This window comes from Triturus cristatus, chromosome 5_2, assembly GCF_964204655.1.
Source record: "Triturus cristatus chromosome 5_2, aTriCri1.1, whole genome shotgun sequence".
Classification (NCBI taxonomy): Eukaryota; Metazoa; Chordata; class Amphibia; order Caudata; family Salamandridae; genus Triturus; species Triturus cristatus.
Window position 1 is genome coordinate 837,772,575 of NC_140588.1, and position 21,316 is coordinate 837,793,890.

Genomic DNA, 21,316 nt, shown 5'->3' on the forward strand with positions numbered 1-21,316 from the left:
TGTTTGTTTTTTGAAAATCTTTTTTAAGAAATCTCTGCTCTGCTTACCAGTAGACTTTTTCTTTTTACCATCACCAGCTTCTCCTGCTATTTTTTTTTCCCAGTTTTGTCCAGATATACTTGTTGTTGCTTTTCTTTCCTCTTTCTTGTCCTTAAAGGCATTTTTTTTCACTGTTGCTCAGCAATACCTGCAAGGAACTAAAAAAAAATTCCTTTTTGTAATTATAATTCATTAAAATATTTTTTTTTACTTTTTATTTATTTCAAATGTTTTTCCATTTGTCTCTCATTTGTGATTTAAGAATTTGTGCACAGTGCTAACCACCACAGTTGAAAAAAAACAAGCTGCCCCTTTCCTGCAAGTGCATTTTTTAACAGAACAACTGCAACACAAATTATATCTGTGGCCACAATTCCTGTGCACACAGAGCCTCATGGTGTGCTTCTAAGCAGAAAACAGAATTTGATTTGCAAATTCAAACCACATTTACTACTCTGATAGATCAAGTGATAATTGCTGTTACAGCCTTACACATTTTACCTGGAAAATCACAGAGGCAGAAAAGAGCACATTTCCTAACAGCTACTTCATACCATAAGTATCTGCAACCTGGGTGAGTGTTTAGAGTAGAGCAAAGAGAATGAGGCCTTGATGACGTTGAATGTGTTTGCATTACACACAGTCCTGAGTAGTACGCATGGGAGTGTTGGAGAAGCTGCTGCGTGTGTCCCAAGAGTGTGTTTCTGCAGACTATGTATTGTCAGCTGCAAGAGACATGAGCAAGGAGATTTCCACAACTGCATGAAGACTGCAGGGATGTACGTAACAGTGCATGTGTGCTAAGGGATAATTTGTGTAAACACAACAGGCTGCCCCTTTCCTGGGACTGCATTTCTTACTGAACAACAACTTCACAAACTAAATCTCTGCCCACAATTCCTGTGCGCACACAGACTCATGCTATGTTTTTTGGAACAAAACAGTGTCCCTGAATAGTGCCAAATTACTGTTACAGCCTGACACATTTCCCTTATCATTTACAGAAGCAAAAAACAGCACATGTCCTAACAGCTCCTTAAGACCATGACCATGTGTTACAGGGTGAGTGATTAGACTAGATCAATTTAAATGAGGCCTTGGTGACGTTGAATGTGTTTGCATTACACAGTGCTATCTGAAACAGCACACAAAGCTGAGTACTACACATGAGAGTGTTGGAGAAGCTGCTGCGTGTGTGCCAAGAGTGTGTTTCTGAAGACTGTGTATTGTCTGGTGCAAGACAGATGAGCAAAGAGACTTCCAGAACTGCATGAAGACTGCAGGGATATATGTAACAGTGCATGTTTGCTAAGGCATAATTTGTGTAAACACAACAGGCTGCCCCTTTCCTGGGGCTGCATTTCTTACAGAACAACATCTTCACAAATTAAATCTCTGCCCACAATTCCTGTGCGCACACAGACTCATGCCATCATTTTACACACATAACACAGGCTGCCCCTTTCCTGGGGCTGCATTTCTTACAGAACAACATCTTCACAAATTAAATCTCTGCCCACAATTCCTGTGTGCACACAGAGTCATGCCACCATTTTAGGCACATAACACAGGCTGCCCCTTTCCTGGGACTGCATTTCTTACTGAACAACATCTTCACAAATTAAATCTCTGCCCACAATTCCTGTGCGCACACAGACTCATGCTATGTGTTTTGGAACAAAACAGTGTCCCTGAATAGTACCAAATTACTGTTACTGCCTGACACATTTCCCATATCATTTACAGAAGCAGAAAACAGCACATGTCCTAACAGCTCCTTAAGACCATGACCATGTGTTACAGGGTGAGTGATTAGACTAGATCAATTTAAATGAGGCCTTGGTGACGTTGAATGTGTTTGCATTACACATTGCTATCTGAAACAGCACACAGAGCTGAGTACTACACATGAGAGTGTTGGAGAAGCTGCTGCGTGTGTGCCAAGAGTGTGTTTCTGAAGACTGTGTATTGTCTGGTGCAAGACAGATGAGCAAAGAGACTTCCAGAACTGCATGAAGACTGCAGGGATGTATGTTACAGTGCATGTGTGCTAAGGGATAATTTGTGTAAACACAACAGGCTGCCCCTTTCCTGGGACTGCATTTCTTACTGAACAACAGCTTCACAAATTAAATCTCTGCCCACAATTCCTGTGCGCACACAGACTCATGCCATCATTTTACACACATAACACAGGCTGCCCCTTTCCTGGGACTGCATTTCTTACTGAACAAAAACTTCATATATTAAATCTCTGCCCACATTTCCTGTGTGCACACAGAGTCATGCCATCATTTTAGGCACATAACACAGGCTGCCCCTTTCCTGGGACTGTATTTCTTACTGAACAACATCTTCACAAATTAAATCTCTGCCCACAATTCCTGTGCGCACACAGACTCATGCCATCATTTTAAGCACATAACACAGGCTGCCCCTTTCCTGGGACTGCATTTCTTACTGAACAACAACTTCACAAATTAAATCTCAGACAACAATTCCTATATACACACAGACTCATGCTGTGTTGGTAGGCACAAAACACAGGCTGCCCCTTTCCTGGGTTATCAATTCTAACAGAACTAATGCTTTTTTCAAATGTGCTGCCATTTTCCTCTCTTTTCTTTCAAAGTGATTTCTGCTAAATGCTAACCATCACAATTAAAAAGAAGCTGTCCTTTTCTTTCAACTGCAAGTCTTACTTTTCAACAGCAACACAAATTAAATCTCTGTCAACAATTCTTCTCTGCACACAGACTCATGGTTTGATGGTAGGCACAAAACAGTATTCCTCATTGTTACCAGTACACATTAACTTATGGTGAAAACATACTCCATAATATTTTACATATTCAAAACAGTTAAATATCTCCCAAAACAGAAAATGTAAATCACAACTTTAAACAAATAATCACAATTCTTTTTTTTATATCTAAATTAACCACAAACACCCCCTCTCAAACTCATAACTCACCTTTAAAATTAGTTAGTTGTGAAAGAAATGTGGCAGTCACACAGCAGTTTATCAGACCAGAATCTCTGAGCTGAACACCTCTCTCCTCTCAGCAGAACCAGTTAATGGCACAGTTTCCCTCTCTTTCTTCACACATATACATGTTAATTTCAAATCTCAGTGCTTCCCACATTTTTTCAAATGAAATCACACATTTCTATTGGTTGAAAACTTCAACCCCTTTCCAAATGTACCCTTCCCCCAACTTGACTTCTGCCTGCTACCATAGCAACAGGTCATGGAACACAGGTGTGAGCAGAGAGGTCAGAAGTTCAGCAGACAATGTTTCATTTCCAAAGAGCAAGAGTGCTTGACTTTTCAAACCTAACAGCAAATCCAAACTAATTTTCTTTGTTCACACATTTTTCTGAACCAATACAATACATGCTTTTTAAAATTTAAACATACAGCCTAGTTTTTAGTGTAGAATGGTTTGAAACAGCCAATGAGTTCTTTTTATAAAAAAAAGTATGTGTGCCCCCATTTTTCAACTGTCTTTCATTTCTTTTTGCCTTTCTACTGAAAGACACCTCCTGAGTGCATCCAGATCTCCTTTGAAGATGTTCACAGTGTGGATTGTAGGTCACAGCTATGTCTTCTGGAGTGAAAAATTTGCAGAATAAAGAGGTATGGTGAGAGACCTTGCTTTGCCAAATGTAGACATTAAATAGATTGGTCAGAGAGGGTTAAAGTGGCACCAATTAATGCCTTTGGTGAAAACCTTTCTACATCTCCCACAGCCTAAACTTATTATTGTGCACTGTGGTGGAAATGACCTAGGCACTTTAACTGGGGTAGGTCTGGAAATGCTTATTAAGGACACCTTTGTGCAATTGATGTCACTTTTTCCACAAACTGCCTTCGTATATTCTAACATATGCCAAAGGCAAAAGTGGAACTGGTCCAACCAATTTTGTCCGCAGATTGACAAAGCAAGGAAGCACGTCAACAAATCTATTTCTGCTTTCCTCAGAGACTATGGTATGGGTTCTATATACCACAACAACTTGCGTTACAACATGCAAGACATTTATAGAGGAGATGGTGTACACTTCACTGATGAAGGCAACAGAGTCTTCCTCTTGAACTTTAGACTCTACATCGGTACTTACTTGTAGGTACCAAAAAACACACAATAAACACAAGGGCTCTTTTTAGAGCCACCTTATATCTAAACACTTAAATGCGATTTTTTATTATTTTTTTTAAAAAGTTTTTTTTCGGGTGCGCGCTGGTTGCGCTGGTTGCGCGCACTCGGCGATATTTTTTAAAAAAATATAAATCTTTTTTTTTCTATACAAGGTCCTACTGTGACCCCCTTACAATGCCTAGTGGGTCAATATCTCCCCACTCTGCCCCCTTTTCAAGTTCTCCCCCTGTGTTTATCACCCCCTCTTTATGCGAGAGACAAAATGGCGGCCGCCGCTTCCTGATTTCCACCGACTCGAATGTTTACTGACATCTAACAACCAATCAGAAGTGCGCTCGCGATCGGCAAGGTGCGCGCACAGGACTTGCTCAGTGCGCGCACGGTAGGCGCGTACAGATATATATATTGATTTAAATGCTAATTTCTCAGGAAATACTGAACAGATTTACACCAAACCTGCAAAAGGCACTTCATGGACCTTATGGCTACCAAATTTCACATAATTCTGTTCAGCCGTTCGGGCTGTAGCTGCGACTAAAGTCCCTATGGAAAAATGCATGGGGAAAACGCGTTTTGGGACCCCCCTTTTTTCTCGGCCCCTGCTTGACGAATCACCCCGAAACTTTCAGGGTAGGAGCGGAGCGCCCCATTAGTTTTGAAAATTTCGCGAGGATTCGTCAACCGGCGCCAAAGTTATTCAAAATAGAATTTTGAGATTTCCTATGGAAACACGGTCCTAACTATAACTACCTACTGGCGACCGCCAGTAGGTAATATATATATGCACACAAGCACCTTTTTGCACATATTTTTTGCACATTTGCACACAAATATATAGTAAAAAAATCAAAACAAAATAAAATATAGTTCAAATTGGGATCTCGTTTTTAGAATCAATAGGATTATGGGGACATTTCTCTTTTTATGCACTTAGACACTTTATATACAGAATTTTAACATGGTTGACGTACGCAATTTGAGATGATTGTATCAGGAATATGCAATGGGGTCAGGTTGTATTTATACTGAGATATCCCCGCCTGCCCTTACAAAAGAGTTGGGGAACAGGAAATAGGGAATATTATGCCAACCAGGATTGATTAACAGTGGTAGAAATACTTAAAACTTTAAAATCTTATTATTTTAATCGTGTGAATTTATTCCATGTATTTTTAAGTTATATGATATCCTAATATTAGGCATGTATTCCTAACCTTTTATGGTCACATAATATTCAGAGGCATTTAAGCCTTAAAATGTATATGAATTGTATTTACATGCAATACTATGTACAATTGTATTACTTTCAAATGGCAGTAACTCTTCCATGTTTACACTTTGCTGATTGTCTGCACTATTTAAAGGGACATATCGCTCACGCGCTGTTGTGTGAGCAAGGTCGGAGTTTCCGACCGAAACGCGTCATGGCGACATGGTGGTGAACTAAATAAATATCACTATCGACGAATCTGGGTCTGCTCTTGCTTTCCGACACCACGAAGGAGTTAAGGCAAGGATCATTGATATATATATATATATATATATATATATATATATATATATATATATATATATCACTTAAAAAACCATAGGTTTCACACATGTTATAGTTAGCTGGACATTTCACTCATAAAAGACCAATTAAATTCCCCCGTTATAGTTAGTGCAGGCAACTATAACTCACGCGACCGCAATCCTCTGCTGATGACGTCAGATATTACATCACTGTATTTAGACACTTATTTACCCATGTCTTCTTCCATTAATCTTTAGCTATACATATATTACAAATATTTATTTTTCATAAAGACACATATGTCATCAGTGATGTAATATCTGACGTCATCAGCAGAGGATTGCGGTCACGTGAGTTATAGTTGCCTGCACTAACTATAACGGGGGAATTTCATTGTTTTTTTACGAGTGAAATGTCCAGCTAACTATAACATGTGTGAAACCTATGGTTTTTTCAGTGAATTTGTACGTTTTTTTAAATGCTAAGTTATGTATTTATAATTTTTTTTTTTTCAGGTTTTTCACCGTGCGCGCATCGTGCGCACTCTGTGGGCGCTCAGTGCGCTTCGCGCACCGAGCACCCATGGTTCGGCGTGCGCACTCCGTGTGCGCACCTCGCGATTTAAAAAAAAAAATAATAATTGTTTTTTCACCCTTGGGGGTCCTTCTGTGACCCCCTGACCAAGGCTAGGAGGTCAGGAACTGTCCTCTCTTCCCCCTTTTCACATTCTCCACCTTTTTTTTCACCCCCTCAGACTGCGAGAGACAAAATGGCGGCCGACACTTCCTGGTTTCGACCGATCCGAATGTTTACCGACATCTAACAACTAATCAGAATTGCGCTCGCGCACGGCAGGGTGCGCGCACAGTGCGCGCACGGTGCGCGCGTATAGATATTGATATGCTTTTAAATGCTATTTTCTCAGGAAATACTGAACAGATTTACACCAGACCTGCAAAAGGCACTTCCTTGTCCATATGGCTACCTCTCTGCCAAATTTCAAGTAATTCTGTTCAGCCGTTCGGGCTGTAGCTGTGTCTAAAGGTCCTATGGAAAAATGCATGGGGAAAACGCATTTTGGGACCCCCCTTTTTCTCGGCCCCCGCTTGACAAATCACCCCGAGACTTTCAGGGTAGGAGCTGAACGGAGCGCCCCATTAGTTTTGAAAATTTCGCGAGGATTCGTCAACCGGCGCCAAAGTTATTCGAAATAGAATTTTGAGATTTCCTATGCAAACTAGGTTGTAACTATAACTATCTACTGGCGACCGCCAGTAGATAATATGTATATATTACCAACTGGAGGTCCATAGGAAATCCTCAACATTCTATTCCCAATAAGTCTGGCGCCGGTTGATGAAGCCACGCAAAATTTTCCAAACTTTTGGCCAGTTTTGTGGTGATTCGTCAAGCGGGGGCCGAGAAAAAAGGGGGGTCCCAAACCACGTTTTTCCCATGCAATTTCCCATAGGATCTGTTGTCGCAGATACAGCCCAAACCGCTGAACGGAATGACACCAAATTTGGCAAAGAGGTAGTCCTCAGTTCAGACTCGTGCCTTTTGCATAAATGGTGTGAATCCATTCAGTAGTTCCTGAGAAATATAGAGTTAAAAGTACATAAATATCTATGGCCAGGGAGGATCCGCAGACCCTACCCGCACCGTGAGCGCACCCTCCCCGAACCGAGCGCACACCCTCCCGATCGCGCGCTGAATGCTAATTGGCTTTCGAGTGTCTCTCTACATTCGAAACCAAGAACTGTTGGCGGCCATTTTCTGCCTCAGTAGAAGCGAGGCTGAAGAAGCAAGGTGAATAAGTGTGTATAACATATAAAGGGGGCAGAGTGGAAATACTCTGACCCTCTAGAGGTGCTTAGGGGGTCCCAGAAGGACCCCCTGATCCCCCCCTTTTTTTTTTTTTTAAACGGAGAAATCCGCGCACGGTGCGCGCATCCTATTGCGTTGGGTGCTTGGACCCACGGAATTTTTTTAAAAAAAGACAAGAAATCATTGGTTGTATGACTACTTTGTACACTGAAAGGTAGTGTGTATATTTCTGTTTTTTAAAGGTATGATTCTTCTTAGTTAACAAAAACAGATTGTAAGGAAAATTATATATGATTAGCTGATATGTTCAAAAGTGAAGCACACTTCCTCTCTTATGTAGGAACATTGTGTGCTGAACTTCTGACCTGTGTGCTTAGTGCAGTGTTCCATGACCTGTTTCTATGGTAACAGGCAGAAGGCAGATTGGGGGAAGGGTTGAAATGTATTTCAGTTGGAAAGGGCTGAAATGTTTAACCAATAGAAATGTGTGTTTGCTTTTGAGTTTATGTGTGAAGGATTGTGATTTGACGTTTACATGTATATGTGTGGAAAATGAAAGGGACATTTTTCCATTCTTTGTTTTTGCTGAGAGGTGCACAGTGCAGAGATTCTGTAAAAGAAAATATGGTGAGTGACTGATATACTTCTTAATCTACAAAAGAACTTAAAAGATGAGTTATTTAATTGTGAGGGGATGTATGTAGACTATTTTGATTTTAATCAGACTAATGTATTTCTCCTGCTAAAGTGTAGGGAGTACTTTTTTCTCTACAATCTTATTGACAGTGTGTGTGCATGTAGAAACCATTCTGTGATAAGAATTTGTGTTTTTCATGTGTTTGTAGACAGATAACTATGCAGTTTTTATATTTTGGTAGAATTAGAAACCAGTCATTGTTTATGAATTTGTGAAATGAGTTATGTTATGTTTCTGTACTAAAATGTAGTACTACTTCTAGATGAAGAAATCTGTTTTTGTATAGTGCAAGGGATAGTGTTGTTTGTCTAGAATCAGACAGTGAGTCTGTGTGCATTTGGGAACCACTGTGAGAGGAGCATTTGGTAACATCGTGTATTTGCTGACAGATAACTGTTTTAACCTGTCATGTTGTGAAGTTTTAGTAGCATTAGAAGACAGTTATGGCTTATGATTTGATTAAATGAGTCAGGCTTTAACAGAAAAGTGCAGTCCTGAAATATGTAGATTGTGTGCAGTTCCCTTACCACTTGCACTGTAGTGAATGAGTTTTGGTAAACTCCTAGGGATAGTGGTGCTTGTCTACAATCACAGTGTGAGTTAGTGTGTATTTGGGATCACTGTGAGAGAAGCATTTGGTGACAACATGTATTTGCTGACAGATAACTTTTTTAAAACCTGTCATGTTGTGAAGTTTTAGTAGAATTATAAACCAGTCTTTGCTTATGCGTTGATTAAATGAGTCATGCTTTGACACTCATGTGCTGTACTTAAATATGTAGATTGTGTGCAGTACCATTAACTCTTCTAGACTAGTGAATGAGATAGTGTTGATTGTCTAAAATCAAACTGTGAGTCTGTGTGCATTTGGGTAAGGATTGTGAGAGAAGCATTTGGTAACATCGTGTATTTGCTGACAGATAACTGTTTTAAAACCAGTCATGTTGTCAAGTTGGCAAGTTTTAGTAGCATTAGAAGCCAGTCTTTGCTCATGCTTTGATTAAATGAGTCAGGCTTTGACACAAAAGTGCAGTCCTGAAATATGAAGATTGTGTGCAATTCCCTTACCACTTCCACAGTAGTGAATGATTTTTGGTAAACTCCTAGGTATAGTGGTTGTTGTCTAGAATCACACTGTGAGTCTGTGTACATTTGGGAACCACTGTGAGAGAAGCATTTGGTAACATTGTGTATTTTTTAGCAGATAACTCTTTTAAAACCTGTCATGTTGTCAAGTTTTAGTAGCATTAGAAGCTAGTCTTTGTTTATGCATTGATACAATGAGTCAGGGTTTGGCACTAAGGTGCAGTGCCATGTACTATTCTCTTCACTGTGGAAGAACTGAAAATTTAAAAGTTTTACCTAAGCACTGTCCTAGAAGTAGTCTGATTATTTAGTCAGTTTCTAGGTACCAAATAGATTGCTTCAAATGTCTATGCAGTATGCATGTACTGGTCTAACATACTATACACTTGTCTTTTACACCTTCAATTCCCTAGTCAGTATCCATACACCTCCAGGAAACACCCTGTCACTCCCTTTGCAGTCCTCTAGTGACCCATTCAACACCATGTACTAATCCATTCATTGTGCCAAAACCCAAACACTTATAAATTCACCAAGACACTCTCTTCCAGTACTCTAATGATTCAGTCACTGCCTAAGTATTCATGCACTGAGCCAGGCCTTAGCACGTGGACTTCTTCAAACCCCTATCCACTATGCATGCAGTCCTCTAACCACCTACACACTTGTCTTTCACACCTTCAATTCCCCAGTCAGTATCCATACACTTTCAGCAAACACCCTGTCACTCCCCTTGCACTCCTCTAGTGACCTTATTAAGCATGATGTACTAATCCATTCACTGCGCCAAACCCTAATAAATTCACCCAGGCACTCTCCTTGCAGTACTCTAATCATTTAGTCAGTACCCAAGTACTCATCCAGTGACCCATTCCTTAGTATATGGACTGTTTCAAACCCCTATCCACTATGCATGCAGACCTCTAACCACCTACACAATTGTCTTTCACACCTTCAATTCCCTAGTCTGAGGAACTTCGATTTTTGATCGTGATCGAATCGACCCGCCATTTTGTGCTCCACCACCATTTTGTGTTGCCATCACTCAGGCAGCACGGCAAACAAAGTCTATTCCGCTTTTTCTGCAGCCTGGTGCCGAAATACGCTTTCTGCCTCTGTTTACAAAGCTGGTGTTAGGACTGGCCGAGTACACTAATCCCCGTCTGGTTTCCTAATCCCCGTCTCAACTATCTGTTGGTTCACACTATTCTTTTCTGACTTTATCTTATCGTCTGGCCTTCACTGTCTTCTGCTAGCATTCTCTCATTTCACAACTGTCCTCCAACACACACAAACATATCTCGCCACCTGCAAGTTAGTTACGAATCTGTTAATGAATTAGATTGAGGGAGAGGTGACAAACATAGTTGGAGGAGAGGTTTCTTCGAGTCATCTGACACTTTTGTTTTCCAATCTTTCCTATTGGTTCTGTCCTGTTTTCCAACTTTCCTTATTGGCCCTTTCTTGTATGTTCTGGGAGTGTTTTTTGGTTAATGTACATGTTACCTATATAGTATATAAACCTGTGCGCCACAGAGTGAAGTGGCAGTCTCCTGAGAACCTACTTTGTGTACTTCTGGGATAACTGTACTAGCTGCAGCTAAATTAATCTGATCTTCTAACGCCGACAGAGTGTCCCGTTTCTCTGTGTAGCTGAGCAGGTGAACTCCGGAGACTAGGGCGTACCTTGTGGCGCCAGGCCCAAACGGTTCTGGTTCTTCAGCTGGCGCCCAATGTGAGGCGGCTTCAGTGGTACCAGTTCTGCCTGAAGGTCGTGAGGAACCCCGCAAGAAAATTCCGGAGGGTTCGCGAGCCACACTAAGCTACCCCTGTATGTCGAAAGTGGTCCGAAGGTCTTTTGCAGTGCGGTTACTCCTTCCTCACGGCTACTGACGACCACTGCATTGACTGGCGCCCTGCTTTGGCCCTTTCTTTGATGATGTATGGTAAGGCGAGACAATAGACGGGCCTCTGTTGGTGTAAGAAGACGTCCTTAGTTAAGTATCTTCGTGGGTCGCGCCCACAAGTTTGTTTTGTTCTTTGGTTTTTTGATATTTGTAGTCCTTAGACTCGACTATTGCAATAGCCGAGGCCGAGGGTAAGTGCATTTGTGCTGCGTAAACTGAGTTTTACCCCCTTGAAGTTTGTGAACAGTCCGGTGATATCACGAGATGCCTGGTCTGACTAAGTTTGGAAGAATGTGTTGCTTGGTTTGTAATAGGGATTCCCGACTTGAGGACTCGTGTCCGATTCCTTCGGTTGGAACTCCCACATACGAGCTCTATTCAAAACATGGTATTGGCCCCATTGCCTTTAACGAGACATGGACCCGATACACGAAGAAAGATGGTGTTCTAAAATGGCCAGAAAATTGTAGTTTTGATCCCGATGTGCTAGATAATTTAGAAGCAGTCTTATTCAAAAGAAAAGCCCGGCCGGCAATGTTTGACTCTTTCCGCCTTTGCCGTAAGGAAGCCAAACAGAAAGAAATTAAGCAAGCAAAACGAGACAGAAAAGCACAGGGTATGACAATTATACAGGCTGCCCAACAGTTTAAAGACGATGAAATTGATAATGCGACTGAAATTTCAGACAGACAGCATCGTATGGCGATAGATAAATGCTATCCGGTGTTGCCTGTTTCCCCTTCTGATAATAAGAAAGATATAGAAGAAGAGCCCCTAATGTCCCACTTATTAAGGTTGCCTCCGCCCTATGCACAATGTGCCAATGCACCTCAGCCGTTACAGCCTGTTCAGCCGCCAGCGGTACCTCCGCCTGTTCCGGCTCTTCCACATTTGCCTCCTCCAGTATTACCGCCCTTGCCGGTTTTACCATTAACTTTGACTTCTATGCCCTCGTCTCCTGATCTTAGATCTCCTTTGCCTTCTGCTCCTCCTGCAATTACCGGTTCTCCTCCTGTCAGTTCTCCTAATACTTTGTCTCCAATTCTTATGTCTAATTCTCCGTCTGTGCGTAAGCGTCTCACAGACACAGTCACTGGTATTTTATCTCCTTTCTTTGGAGCTTTAAATGTGTCTCTGGCTTTTGCTCGCAAACAGTCTCGTAGTCAGTTCCCAGATTTTGAAGAACGAGAAAAGTTGGACTCTCTTGCACGTAAATGGATCAAAAAGGGTCCTTAATACAGTGTCCTTGATATTATGCCTACTTTTTCGCAATGGAATGCGCCTACGCAAAGATATGTTTCTAATACAGTGTGCGATACTCTCATTAAAGAATGGGAAGATGTGAGTTCGAGTCCGATCCCACAAGATCTATTAGAAGTTCAGACCGATTTTGATAAAGGACTTATTGTGGGTTCTAAGGTTGAGAAAGCTGTAGGGACACTTATTTCTTATAGATCCTTATTGTTCTCTCAAGCTTTCCTTGATTCTGATCCGTCGGTTAAACTGACACTGTAAAATTATCTTATGAGGGAGGTTCCTCCAGTATGGAAGGAGGAGGTAGCGGGAGTAGGTGGTAATGCACCTATTCCTGCTCATTTCCAGCGTATATGGGTACCTGTCCCTTGGAAGAGACCTGAAGTTTTGGCCCTTAAGCAGACTCTACCGGACCCTCGTAATAACCCTGCAGGTTATTATAAAGAATTATCACAGACAGTTGATGCTTGCATTATGAATTTAGCAGATATCGACATGCTAATGGGAAATGTACTTCCACAGACAATATGGGCTAAGATTCGTAAAGAGGATCACGCACAGGAATTACGTGCTACTTGGGATGTTATAACTACTACAGATAGAGACCAAGTGGGTGGTGCAAAGCCTGACGCTTTGATTTCGGAACTCCCTGGTAGGATTATTACATTAATGAACCTATGATGCCTGCATTGAGAGTTAATTGGGATAAATTAGCAGCATGTAAACAAAAGAAAGATGAAAGTGTCTCTGATTTCTTTACTCGTTTCGAGGAGACCTTTATCGACCACAGTGGTCAAGATATGGCTACAGAGGGTGGACAGCGATTATTTGTGGATAAATTTGTATTTAATTTGCTTCCCAAGCTGTCACACAAATTGAAAGATTCAGAAAGTTCGTGGGCTGTTTCTTCTTCTGCCCAGATATTGGCTACTGCACAATATTATGAAAACAGAGATAAAGAAGAAAAAGAAAAGCAAGAGAAAAAGATGAAAGAATTAAAAACGAAGGTTCTCTTGCAACAAGCCTATCCTCCACGGTATGCTCAGCCTCAATTTCAACAGCCTCCACAGTTTCAGAGGTTGTATCAAAAACTTGAGCCATACATTCTGCGACCTTTGCTGGGACCTAATCAATGTGCCTATTGTAGAGAGGAAGGTCATTTTAAGAATAGCTGTCCGATTTTATTGCAGCGCAATGGAGCATTATCTGCTCCACGAGGTCGTGCTGGCCTCCAGTCAGCAAACAGAGGTTGAACAGCGTGCCCTTCCTTCTCCCAATTCCGTGAATTACTTTGATCAGCAAAATGTCAGGTCTACACAGTATTACAATGAAGACCATTATATTGAAGGCGAGAATGAAGGTCTTCATGCTAACTAGGACAGCCATGGACAAAGTAAGGGAGTTGTGTCGATCCCAGTAGATCAGAATGGACCTTATGTTAACGTCACTACAATGGGTGTTTCAGAGCCATTTCTTCTAGATACTGGGGCAATGAGAAGTTCTATCATTCATTCTAAACTCCCTGGGGCACCTTTGTCTGGCTTAACGAATGTTTCTGTAGGATTTTCTGGCGCCCCTGTTCGCAATCCAGTTTCTTGCCCTTTGCCTATTTCAGTTGGTCCTTATGATTTGGAAGCTCCACTTCTGTTGACGAATGGTTGCGGTGAGAATCTGTTGGGTCTAGACCTATTGAAAAGAATGCATGCTATAATATATTGTTCTCCTTCTGGTGTACATCTTACTTTAGGACAGAAACTGATCTCTCCAATGTATTTGTCCAAAGATCAGTTTCCACCTGAATTGCTTTCTCTTCCGGTATCGCTTTGGGCCACGGGTCCGAACGATGTAGGGTGTCTTGAGATTCCACCTTATGTTGTCACTCTCAAGCCCAATGTTGAATTACCGCGCATCCCGCAGTATAGAATTTCTGCTGAAGGTGAAAAAGCACTTTTGGAAATCATTCATGACTTGATTCAGAAGGGTATGGTTGAAGAAACAAGAGGTAACACATGCAATAGTCCTATTCTTCCTGTTCTTAAACGCACTGATCCTTCTGAACCACCTGTATATCGTTTCGTAATTGATCTTCGGGAGGTAAACAAAATCGTTGTGCCACAATTCCCTGTTGTTCCAGATATCACTGCTCTGTTGACAATGATACCGGCCAGCGGAGAGGGAGAGGAGGAACATGGCGGCCGCCTGCTAAGCGGCCGTAGCATCGCTTTCCCCCTCATGCGTAATGGGTTCCCACCGGATGAAGTTGCAACCCTGAGACCCTGAGCATGTTAATAGAAAATATACATCTACCTCGCGGTATGTTTGAGGACATTCCATCTGGTTTTTTGAAGGCACCGTGGGGAAGGAAGAGCGGACGGTAGCGCGGAATACAGACGACGCCGGCAACGCGGAGATCTGGCGCTGGGAAGAGGCTGCCAGGGGGCACAGGAAGCACAACATCGCCTTCTGCCTGTTCCGGGTTATGAGAGGGAGAGCTGTGGGAGGAGGTGTCAGAATTGGCACAGAGCTGCAAGGGCGAAGAAAGAGACAGGACCGGTTTAAACGTGGTGAGGTTGCCGATTCCGAGGTAGGGAGTCGGCGTTTTCTTTCACCACTTTCGGCTGCTGACTCGTACCTGTGGCATTATAACTGTCAATCTCAAATTCGAGAGAGCACAAGTGGCTTTCAATTTTTTGACAATACTAATGGTAGTTGTAGCGCTTGGAGCAGAACCTGGTGGGGCTCCTTGGAGGCAGTGAGGGGTTGTATATACTGCATGGATCTCGAAGGGGGTGTAAAAGTTGGCAACCTTGGTCATAGTATTGGCTCAAAGGCCACTGATAGCTTTAAGGACATAACCACAAGAGCAGCGTTAAGTAAAACTCGAGAGGTCAAAATAAACAGCTATATCTTATGCAGCAGAGCGGCGAACGAAATAGAGGCGCCAGCATATCCCCCCCCGTATCTCTCCTCCAATCTCCGAAGTAAAAGTTATCAAAAGCCGAGGTTTACCTAAAGGTAATAGCACGGACGAGGCTAAAGGGAAGATAAGGGACTCCTCGAGGAAGAAAGGCAGGGGGAAGAAGGGGTCTCCCCCTAAAATAAAGGTTACTCCTTCCCTTAAGACTTTCTATAAAGTAATGTTCACCACCACTTCCACTTCCACTTCCACTATGGCCGCAGCAGTCGCCCCCCCTCCTCCCCGAGGATCGTTGCCGGAGACACCCCAAGCATAAACTCGGTTAACACCTTGGAATCACCCAGCCCCCATCACAAACGAATGAGAAAGCTGAGGGCACACAGATGATCATTACTGCTAGTATTAAACATTCAACAATAAGCCTGTCGAATAGATTTTCGGCATTGGTAAGCGAGGAAGTAGCGACTCCCTCTGACGATCAATTTAATACGCCCAGTGGCAATAGCCCCAATGACAACCAGCCAGACTGTATAGCGGACGATGTGTTGGCTTCTGTGAAAGGGGCAGGGGTAGATGGAAATGTAATGGATCCATTGGGCGCAGCAAACATGGCATCTCATACACTGGCAGATATACTCCTTGCTATGAAAGAAGAAATCGCAACCAGATTCACGGTTTCTGAAAAAAATCAGGCGGAGATGACAAACAGATTTTTGATCTCTGAGGCCAATCAGACAGCAATTCAAGCCTCTTGTGAAACATTGACCAAAAGACTAGATGAAGTAATGGCAAGAACTGAGGCTATAGAGCTTGAAATCCCTCAATTTAAGGACTCTATTCGTACCATGGAAGCTGACCTAGCGAAGTTATCTGCTCAAAATAAGGATCTGAGAGAGGATCTTGAACGTTTGGAGAACCACGCTCGGAGGAACAATCTAAGGTTTTTAAATGTTCCGGAAGCCCTGGAAGGGGCTGACCTTGAGGGTTTCGTGATATCTATTTTAAGGGGTTCGGTCTTAAAGGATGTGCCAGAAATCGATCTTAAACACGAAATACAGAGAGTGCATCGAGACCCATTCAGGAGAAACCCGGCCAGGCAGAAACCAAGAAAAATAATGGTTAACTTCTTAACTTATGCAGTTAAGGAATGGATCTTGACCTCCGCACTGAAACAAGTCTCTTTGTCCTACAACCTCCCCACACCTTTTACTTTTCAAATTAGATCTGATATTTCCCACTCAACAGCAACTAGACAGTGGGAGTTGGGAAACCGGATGGAGGAGCTCAAAAAAGTTGGGGCAAAGGCACAGTTGAAATTTCCGGCATTTCTTCGGGTAATGTGGAAAAACCATATGTATCAGATAAAATCTGGAGAGGAAGCGGATGCTCTTATTGAGAAAATTAAGGGAGAGCAAGGGGAAAAATAGGGTAGCAACAATAACATGAAGGGTGTTCTCTCCAGTGGGAATTCAGACTAACGTCAATCTTATTTATTTTTCTTTTTGATAGAGGGGGAGCGAATGCTAAACAGGCATATGCCTATTAGAAGGGAGGGTTCCTTGTGGGTAAGAGGAAGGGTTTGGGGGGGTATGGGGGAGCACATGGGTGGTTTGAAATGGGAGGAAAGGGGAAAAAAAAAATCTTACCTCATCATATCAAGTTTTTTTGGCCGCAAGATTGTTTGATCATGGAAGGGCGTTAGTTTAACAATTAACTTATGGGTGATTGGGGGAACAAAAAATTTGCTTTTGTCACATGGAATGTTAAAGGGTTGAGGTGTCCTAGGAGATGTAGGATGATACCTAAACACCTGGAGCTCTCCCCTGCTAAAGTTTGTTTGTTACAAGAGACACACTTAACTTACAATGAAAGTTGTTTGATTTTTTCTAAAACCCCCTGGATTCAGTCTTATAGTGTGTCACTTCAGACGTCACATAGCAGAGGGGTCGCAATTTTAGTTAAACATGGTGTACAGTGCTCCATAAAGAAATCACAATCAGACTCTTCTGGAAGGTGGCTAGTTACATGTCTATTGTTAGAAAATGTGGACCTAGTCTGTGTCTCTTATTATGGCCCAAATGTCGACGACCCGAGTTATCTGTGCAAACTACAATCAGTATTGCTTTTGGAATCTCCACCATATATTATTGGTGGCGATGTTAATGTTTTGTTAAACCCTTCGAAAGATAGGTCTAATTTGAGTCATTATATAGGTGCTCCGAGGACCCGTCGTGCTTTATTAAATATGATTCAGGATCTGGACCTAGAGGATGCATGGAGGGTTAGAATGAGAGATTGACTATGTTTTTATAGATAAGCTATCCTTGAATAGGTTAATTGAGATTCAGGTTATGCCAAGTCTCCTCTCAGATCATTCTCCGGTTCAATTTATCTATCAGGGTAAAGGGGTGCAGCTCCCTTCCAGGTGGACTCTAAACCGGGCCAAGCTCTTAGAACCCAAAGTTATAAAGGCTGCTAAGTCTTCAACCTTGGAATTTTTCTCCTTCAATATGGGCTCAACATCAATGGATTATATTTGGGGTGCATATAAGGCGAATCTAAGGGGGTGCCTCCAGGGTATTATTAGCTCTATAAATCGAATTGAGGCAGGGCAACTAAAAGACATCGAATGGAAAATAAGCCAGCTAGAGAAAGAGAGGAACGATCTAAGCAGAAGAAGTAAAGAACGATTGTTGCAGGTTCAGAAGGATTTAGAAGAAACACAACAGGAGTATAGGGGGAAATTAGACGCAAAATGTAGAGCGAAATAGCATTCCAAAAATATGGAGAATTTTGAATATGGAGAAAAGGCTGGTGCCCTGTTGGCTTGGAAGGCTAGAGCTGACCAAGCAAGGAACAACATTAAAGAACTAATAATTAATGTCGAAGGGGAAACATCAGCTAGCTTTAATGATATGCAAGCCTGTCTCCTCTCTCTTTTTTCTGACCTCTATAAAGAAGATTTGTTACCTTCTTCAAGTTCAATCCAAGCATGGTTGAGGGATAAAAGGTTACCCTCTTTGTGAGAGGAAAGCAGGAACAGGCTAGAGGCTCCTATCACACATGAAGAAATAATAGAGCAAATAAAGAAGTCTAAAAACAAAAAGGCAGCTGGTCCAGATTCACTTCCAAGTGAAGTGTATAAGCACCTGGCAGAAGAGCTGACCCCCCCAATTAAGCACCATCTTCAACTCAGTCTATAGCTCTAAGGGTAGGGTTCCTGAGTCCTGGAAACAGGCAACAATTGTTTTGATTCTGAAGCCTGGCAAAGATCCTTTAAAAGGAGACTCGTATCGTCCAATCACCCTGCTAAATGCTGACTATAAGATCTTTATGGGTATATTCGCAGGGAGATTGGCCAAGGTAATCTCAGAGTTGATCCATGTAGACCAGAAGGGTTTCGTTGCTGGACGGCACATTCAGGAGCAGACACAGTTGTTAATCGGGAACATCGATTTGGCCACGCAGAGATCAGATCCTCTGGCTATAGTTGCTGTAGATGCCGCCAAGGCATTCGATAGAGTTTGTTGGAGGTACCTCTGGGAAGTAATGGCGAAGGCGGGTTTTGGACCTATTTTTATTCAAACGTTAAAAAATTGTTATTATGGTGCCTCGGCCAAAATTCTCCTAAATGAAATATTGACATCAAGCTTTTCCATACAAAGGGGTACTAGGCAGGGATGTCCAATGTCGCCTCTATTGTTTAACATCTATATAGAGCCGTTAGCACAAGCTCTAAGGTTAGATGATTCAATCCGACCCTTTAGGTCAGAACAATACAGTTGTAAGCTAGCTCTATATGCAGACGATCTAATTATATATACTAGTGACCCTGAAGGAGCTGTCCCTCGGGTGGAAGCGCTTCTGTCTAATTTTGGGGACTTGTCTGGTTATCTGACCAATAGGTCTAAGACAGAAGTAATATGCTGGAATTTAGATCAATGGTCTGGCAAAGTTAGTACTGAATTCAGATATTTAGGGATCCACATTATTAAGAATCTGGAAATGATCCCAGAGATAAATTTGAACAGAGTAACCAAAGAAATAGATCGTCTCTTTAGCCGATGGAGGAATCTCCCCTTGACCATTTTTGGAAAAATTAATTTGGTGAAAATGATTATCTTGCCTAAACTCTCTTATCTATTTTCTACCATCCCCCTTGTTTTTCCTAATAATTGTACAGAGTAAAATCGGGAGTTTTGTATGGGGAGACAAGGGGGCTCGGCTGACATGGAAGAAGTTGAGACGAAGGCTTGTTAAGGGGGGGTTGGCCCTCCCAGATATCAGTCTGTATGCGATAGCTATCCAGTTTAAAAGTATTCGGATGTTATGTGTGAAACCCGAGAAGTCAGCGTGGGGTAGGCTGCTGGGTAGAAATGGTTAGAGCTGAAGGAGGGGGTGGGGGCCAGTCTTTTCTATATAAGTTTGGCGCCCCTAGGTTCTTCAAGCGAGTTCGTCTGAAGGTGCTGAGGGTAGCCTTAGAGCTACGGCATAAGATCAGACTTAAGTGGGGTATTGGATACTACTCTGACTGTGCCCCAATTTGGGATTCCCCTGGAACTCCGGAATGCCTTAAAGACACATTAGCGCTACCTATTAAAAGGGCGGGTATTAACACCTGGTCCAAGCTGGCAGACTCCAAGGGGATTCACCCCTGGGAATACTTCCAAGCTAGAATAGGGGCTGGATTCTCTAGGTTTACTTCTTGCAGCTGAAGTCTTGGGTCAATGCGGAAAAAGGGAAATTTAGAGGAAACCGAGATATTGAAAGCTTGTGTCAATCTATCAATCCATTGAAGAAAGAGATCTCAATATGGTACAAACTGTTAATTGATGTTGATGATCAGAAGATATCCTCTTCTGAGATGGTTTGGTCTGGAACATCTCTGGGTCCATCTATACGTTCTTTGTTTGAGCCATCTTTGAAGATTTTATACAAGCAAGTTAAACCAGCTTGTTTGAAGAAGAACCACTTTTTAATTATTAATAGGCTGTACTATACCCAGGCAAAGATTGCTAAATTCGCCCCATCCCCCCCTCCTAAATGTTTCAGATGCTTATTACCCTTGGCAGACGATTTACATGTTTTTCTTTGAATGTCCTGTTTTGAAGAACTTCTGGAAAGAGGTCGGAGATTCACTTCAAGATATTTTTTAAGATCAACATTCGCATTAATTTGTCATTCGTGTTCTTTGGAGATGATGGGCTAACAAGTCATATAGTCACTCCACTACAGTGAGGCCTCTTGCTATACTTGGTTCTCTTGGCCCGGAGAGAGATCTGCAAGAAATGGAAAGACCCCCAACCACCAAAAAGGGAGAACTGGCTCAGGGCCTCATTTAGTATGGCTCGTTTGGAGTACGAAAGCGCTGCAGACAAGCCATCTAATGTCTGGTATCCTCTTATTTGTTGGGGACGTAGTCTCCGGTTAATAGAATTGGTCCAATGATTACATCAAGCTACCCTAAGCTAAGGGGTTTGGTCGGAGACCAAGGTGATTGCGGAAAAGCCAGGAGGCCCTCAGAGTGTTAAAAAGGCTTTATAAGCATGGACGCATCGTTGTCAGCCGACGAGATTGCTATCGCGATTCGTTCCCTTCGTACTGGTAAGGCTATGGGCCCCAACGGACTGCCCATTGAACTGTACAAATTGTGTCCAGATAAAGTCGCGCCTTTTCTTCGTGATATGTTTTTGGAGTCGCGTGAGCTTGGTTCCCTCCCTAGGGACCAGCGACTTGCCACCATAGTTGTGATTCCCAAGGAGGGCAAGCCTCGTGATCATTGTGCCTCATACAGGCCCATTTCCCTACTGAATGCTGAACCAAAGATCCTTGCCAAGGTCCTCGCTAATCGCCTACTCGCTGTTATCTGTGACCTGATTCATCCGGATCAGTCTGGTTTCATCCCGCACC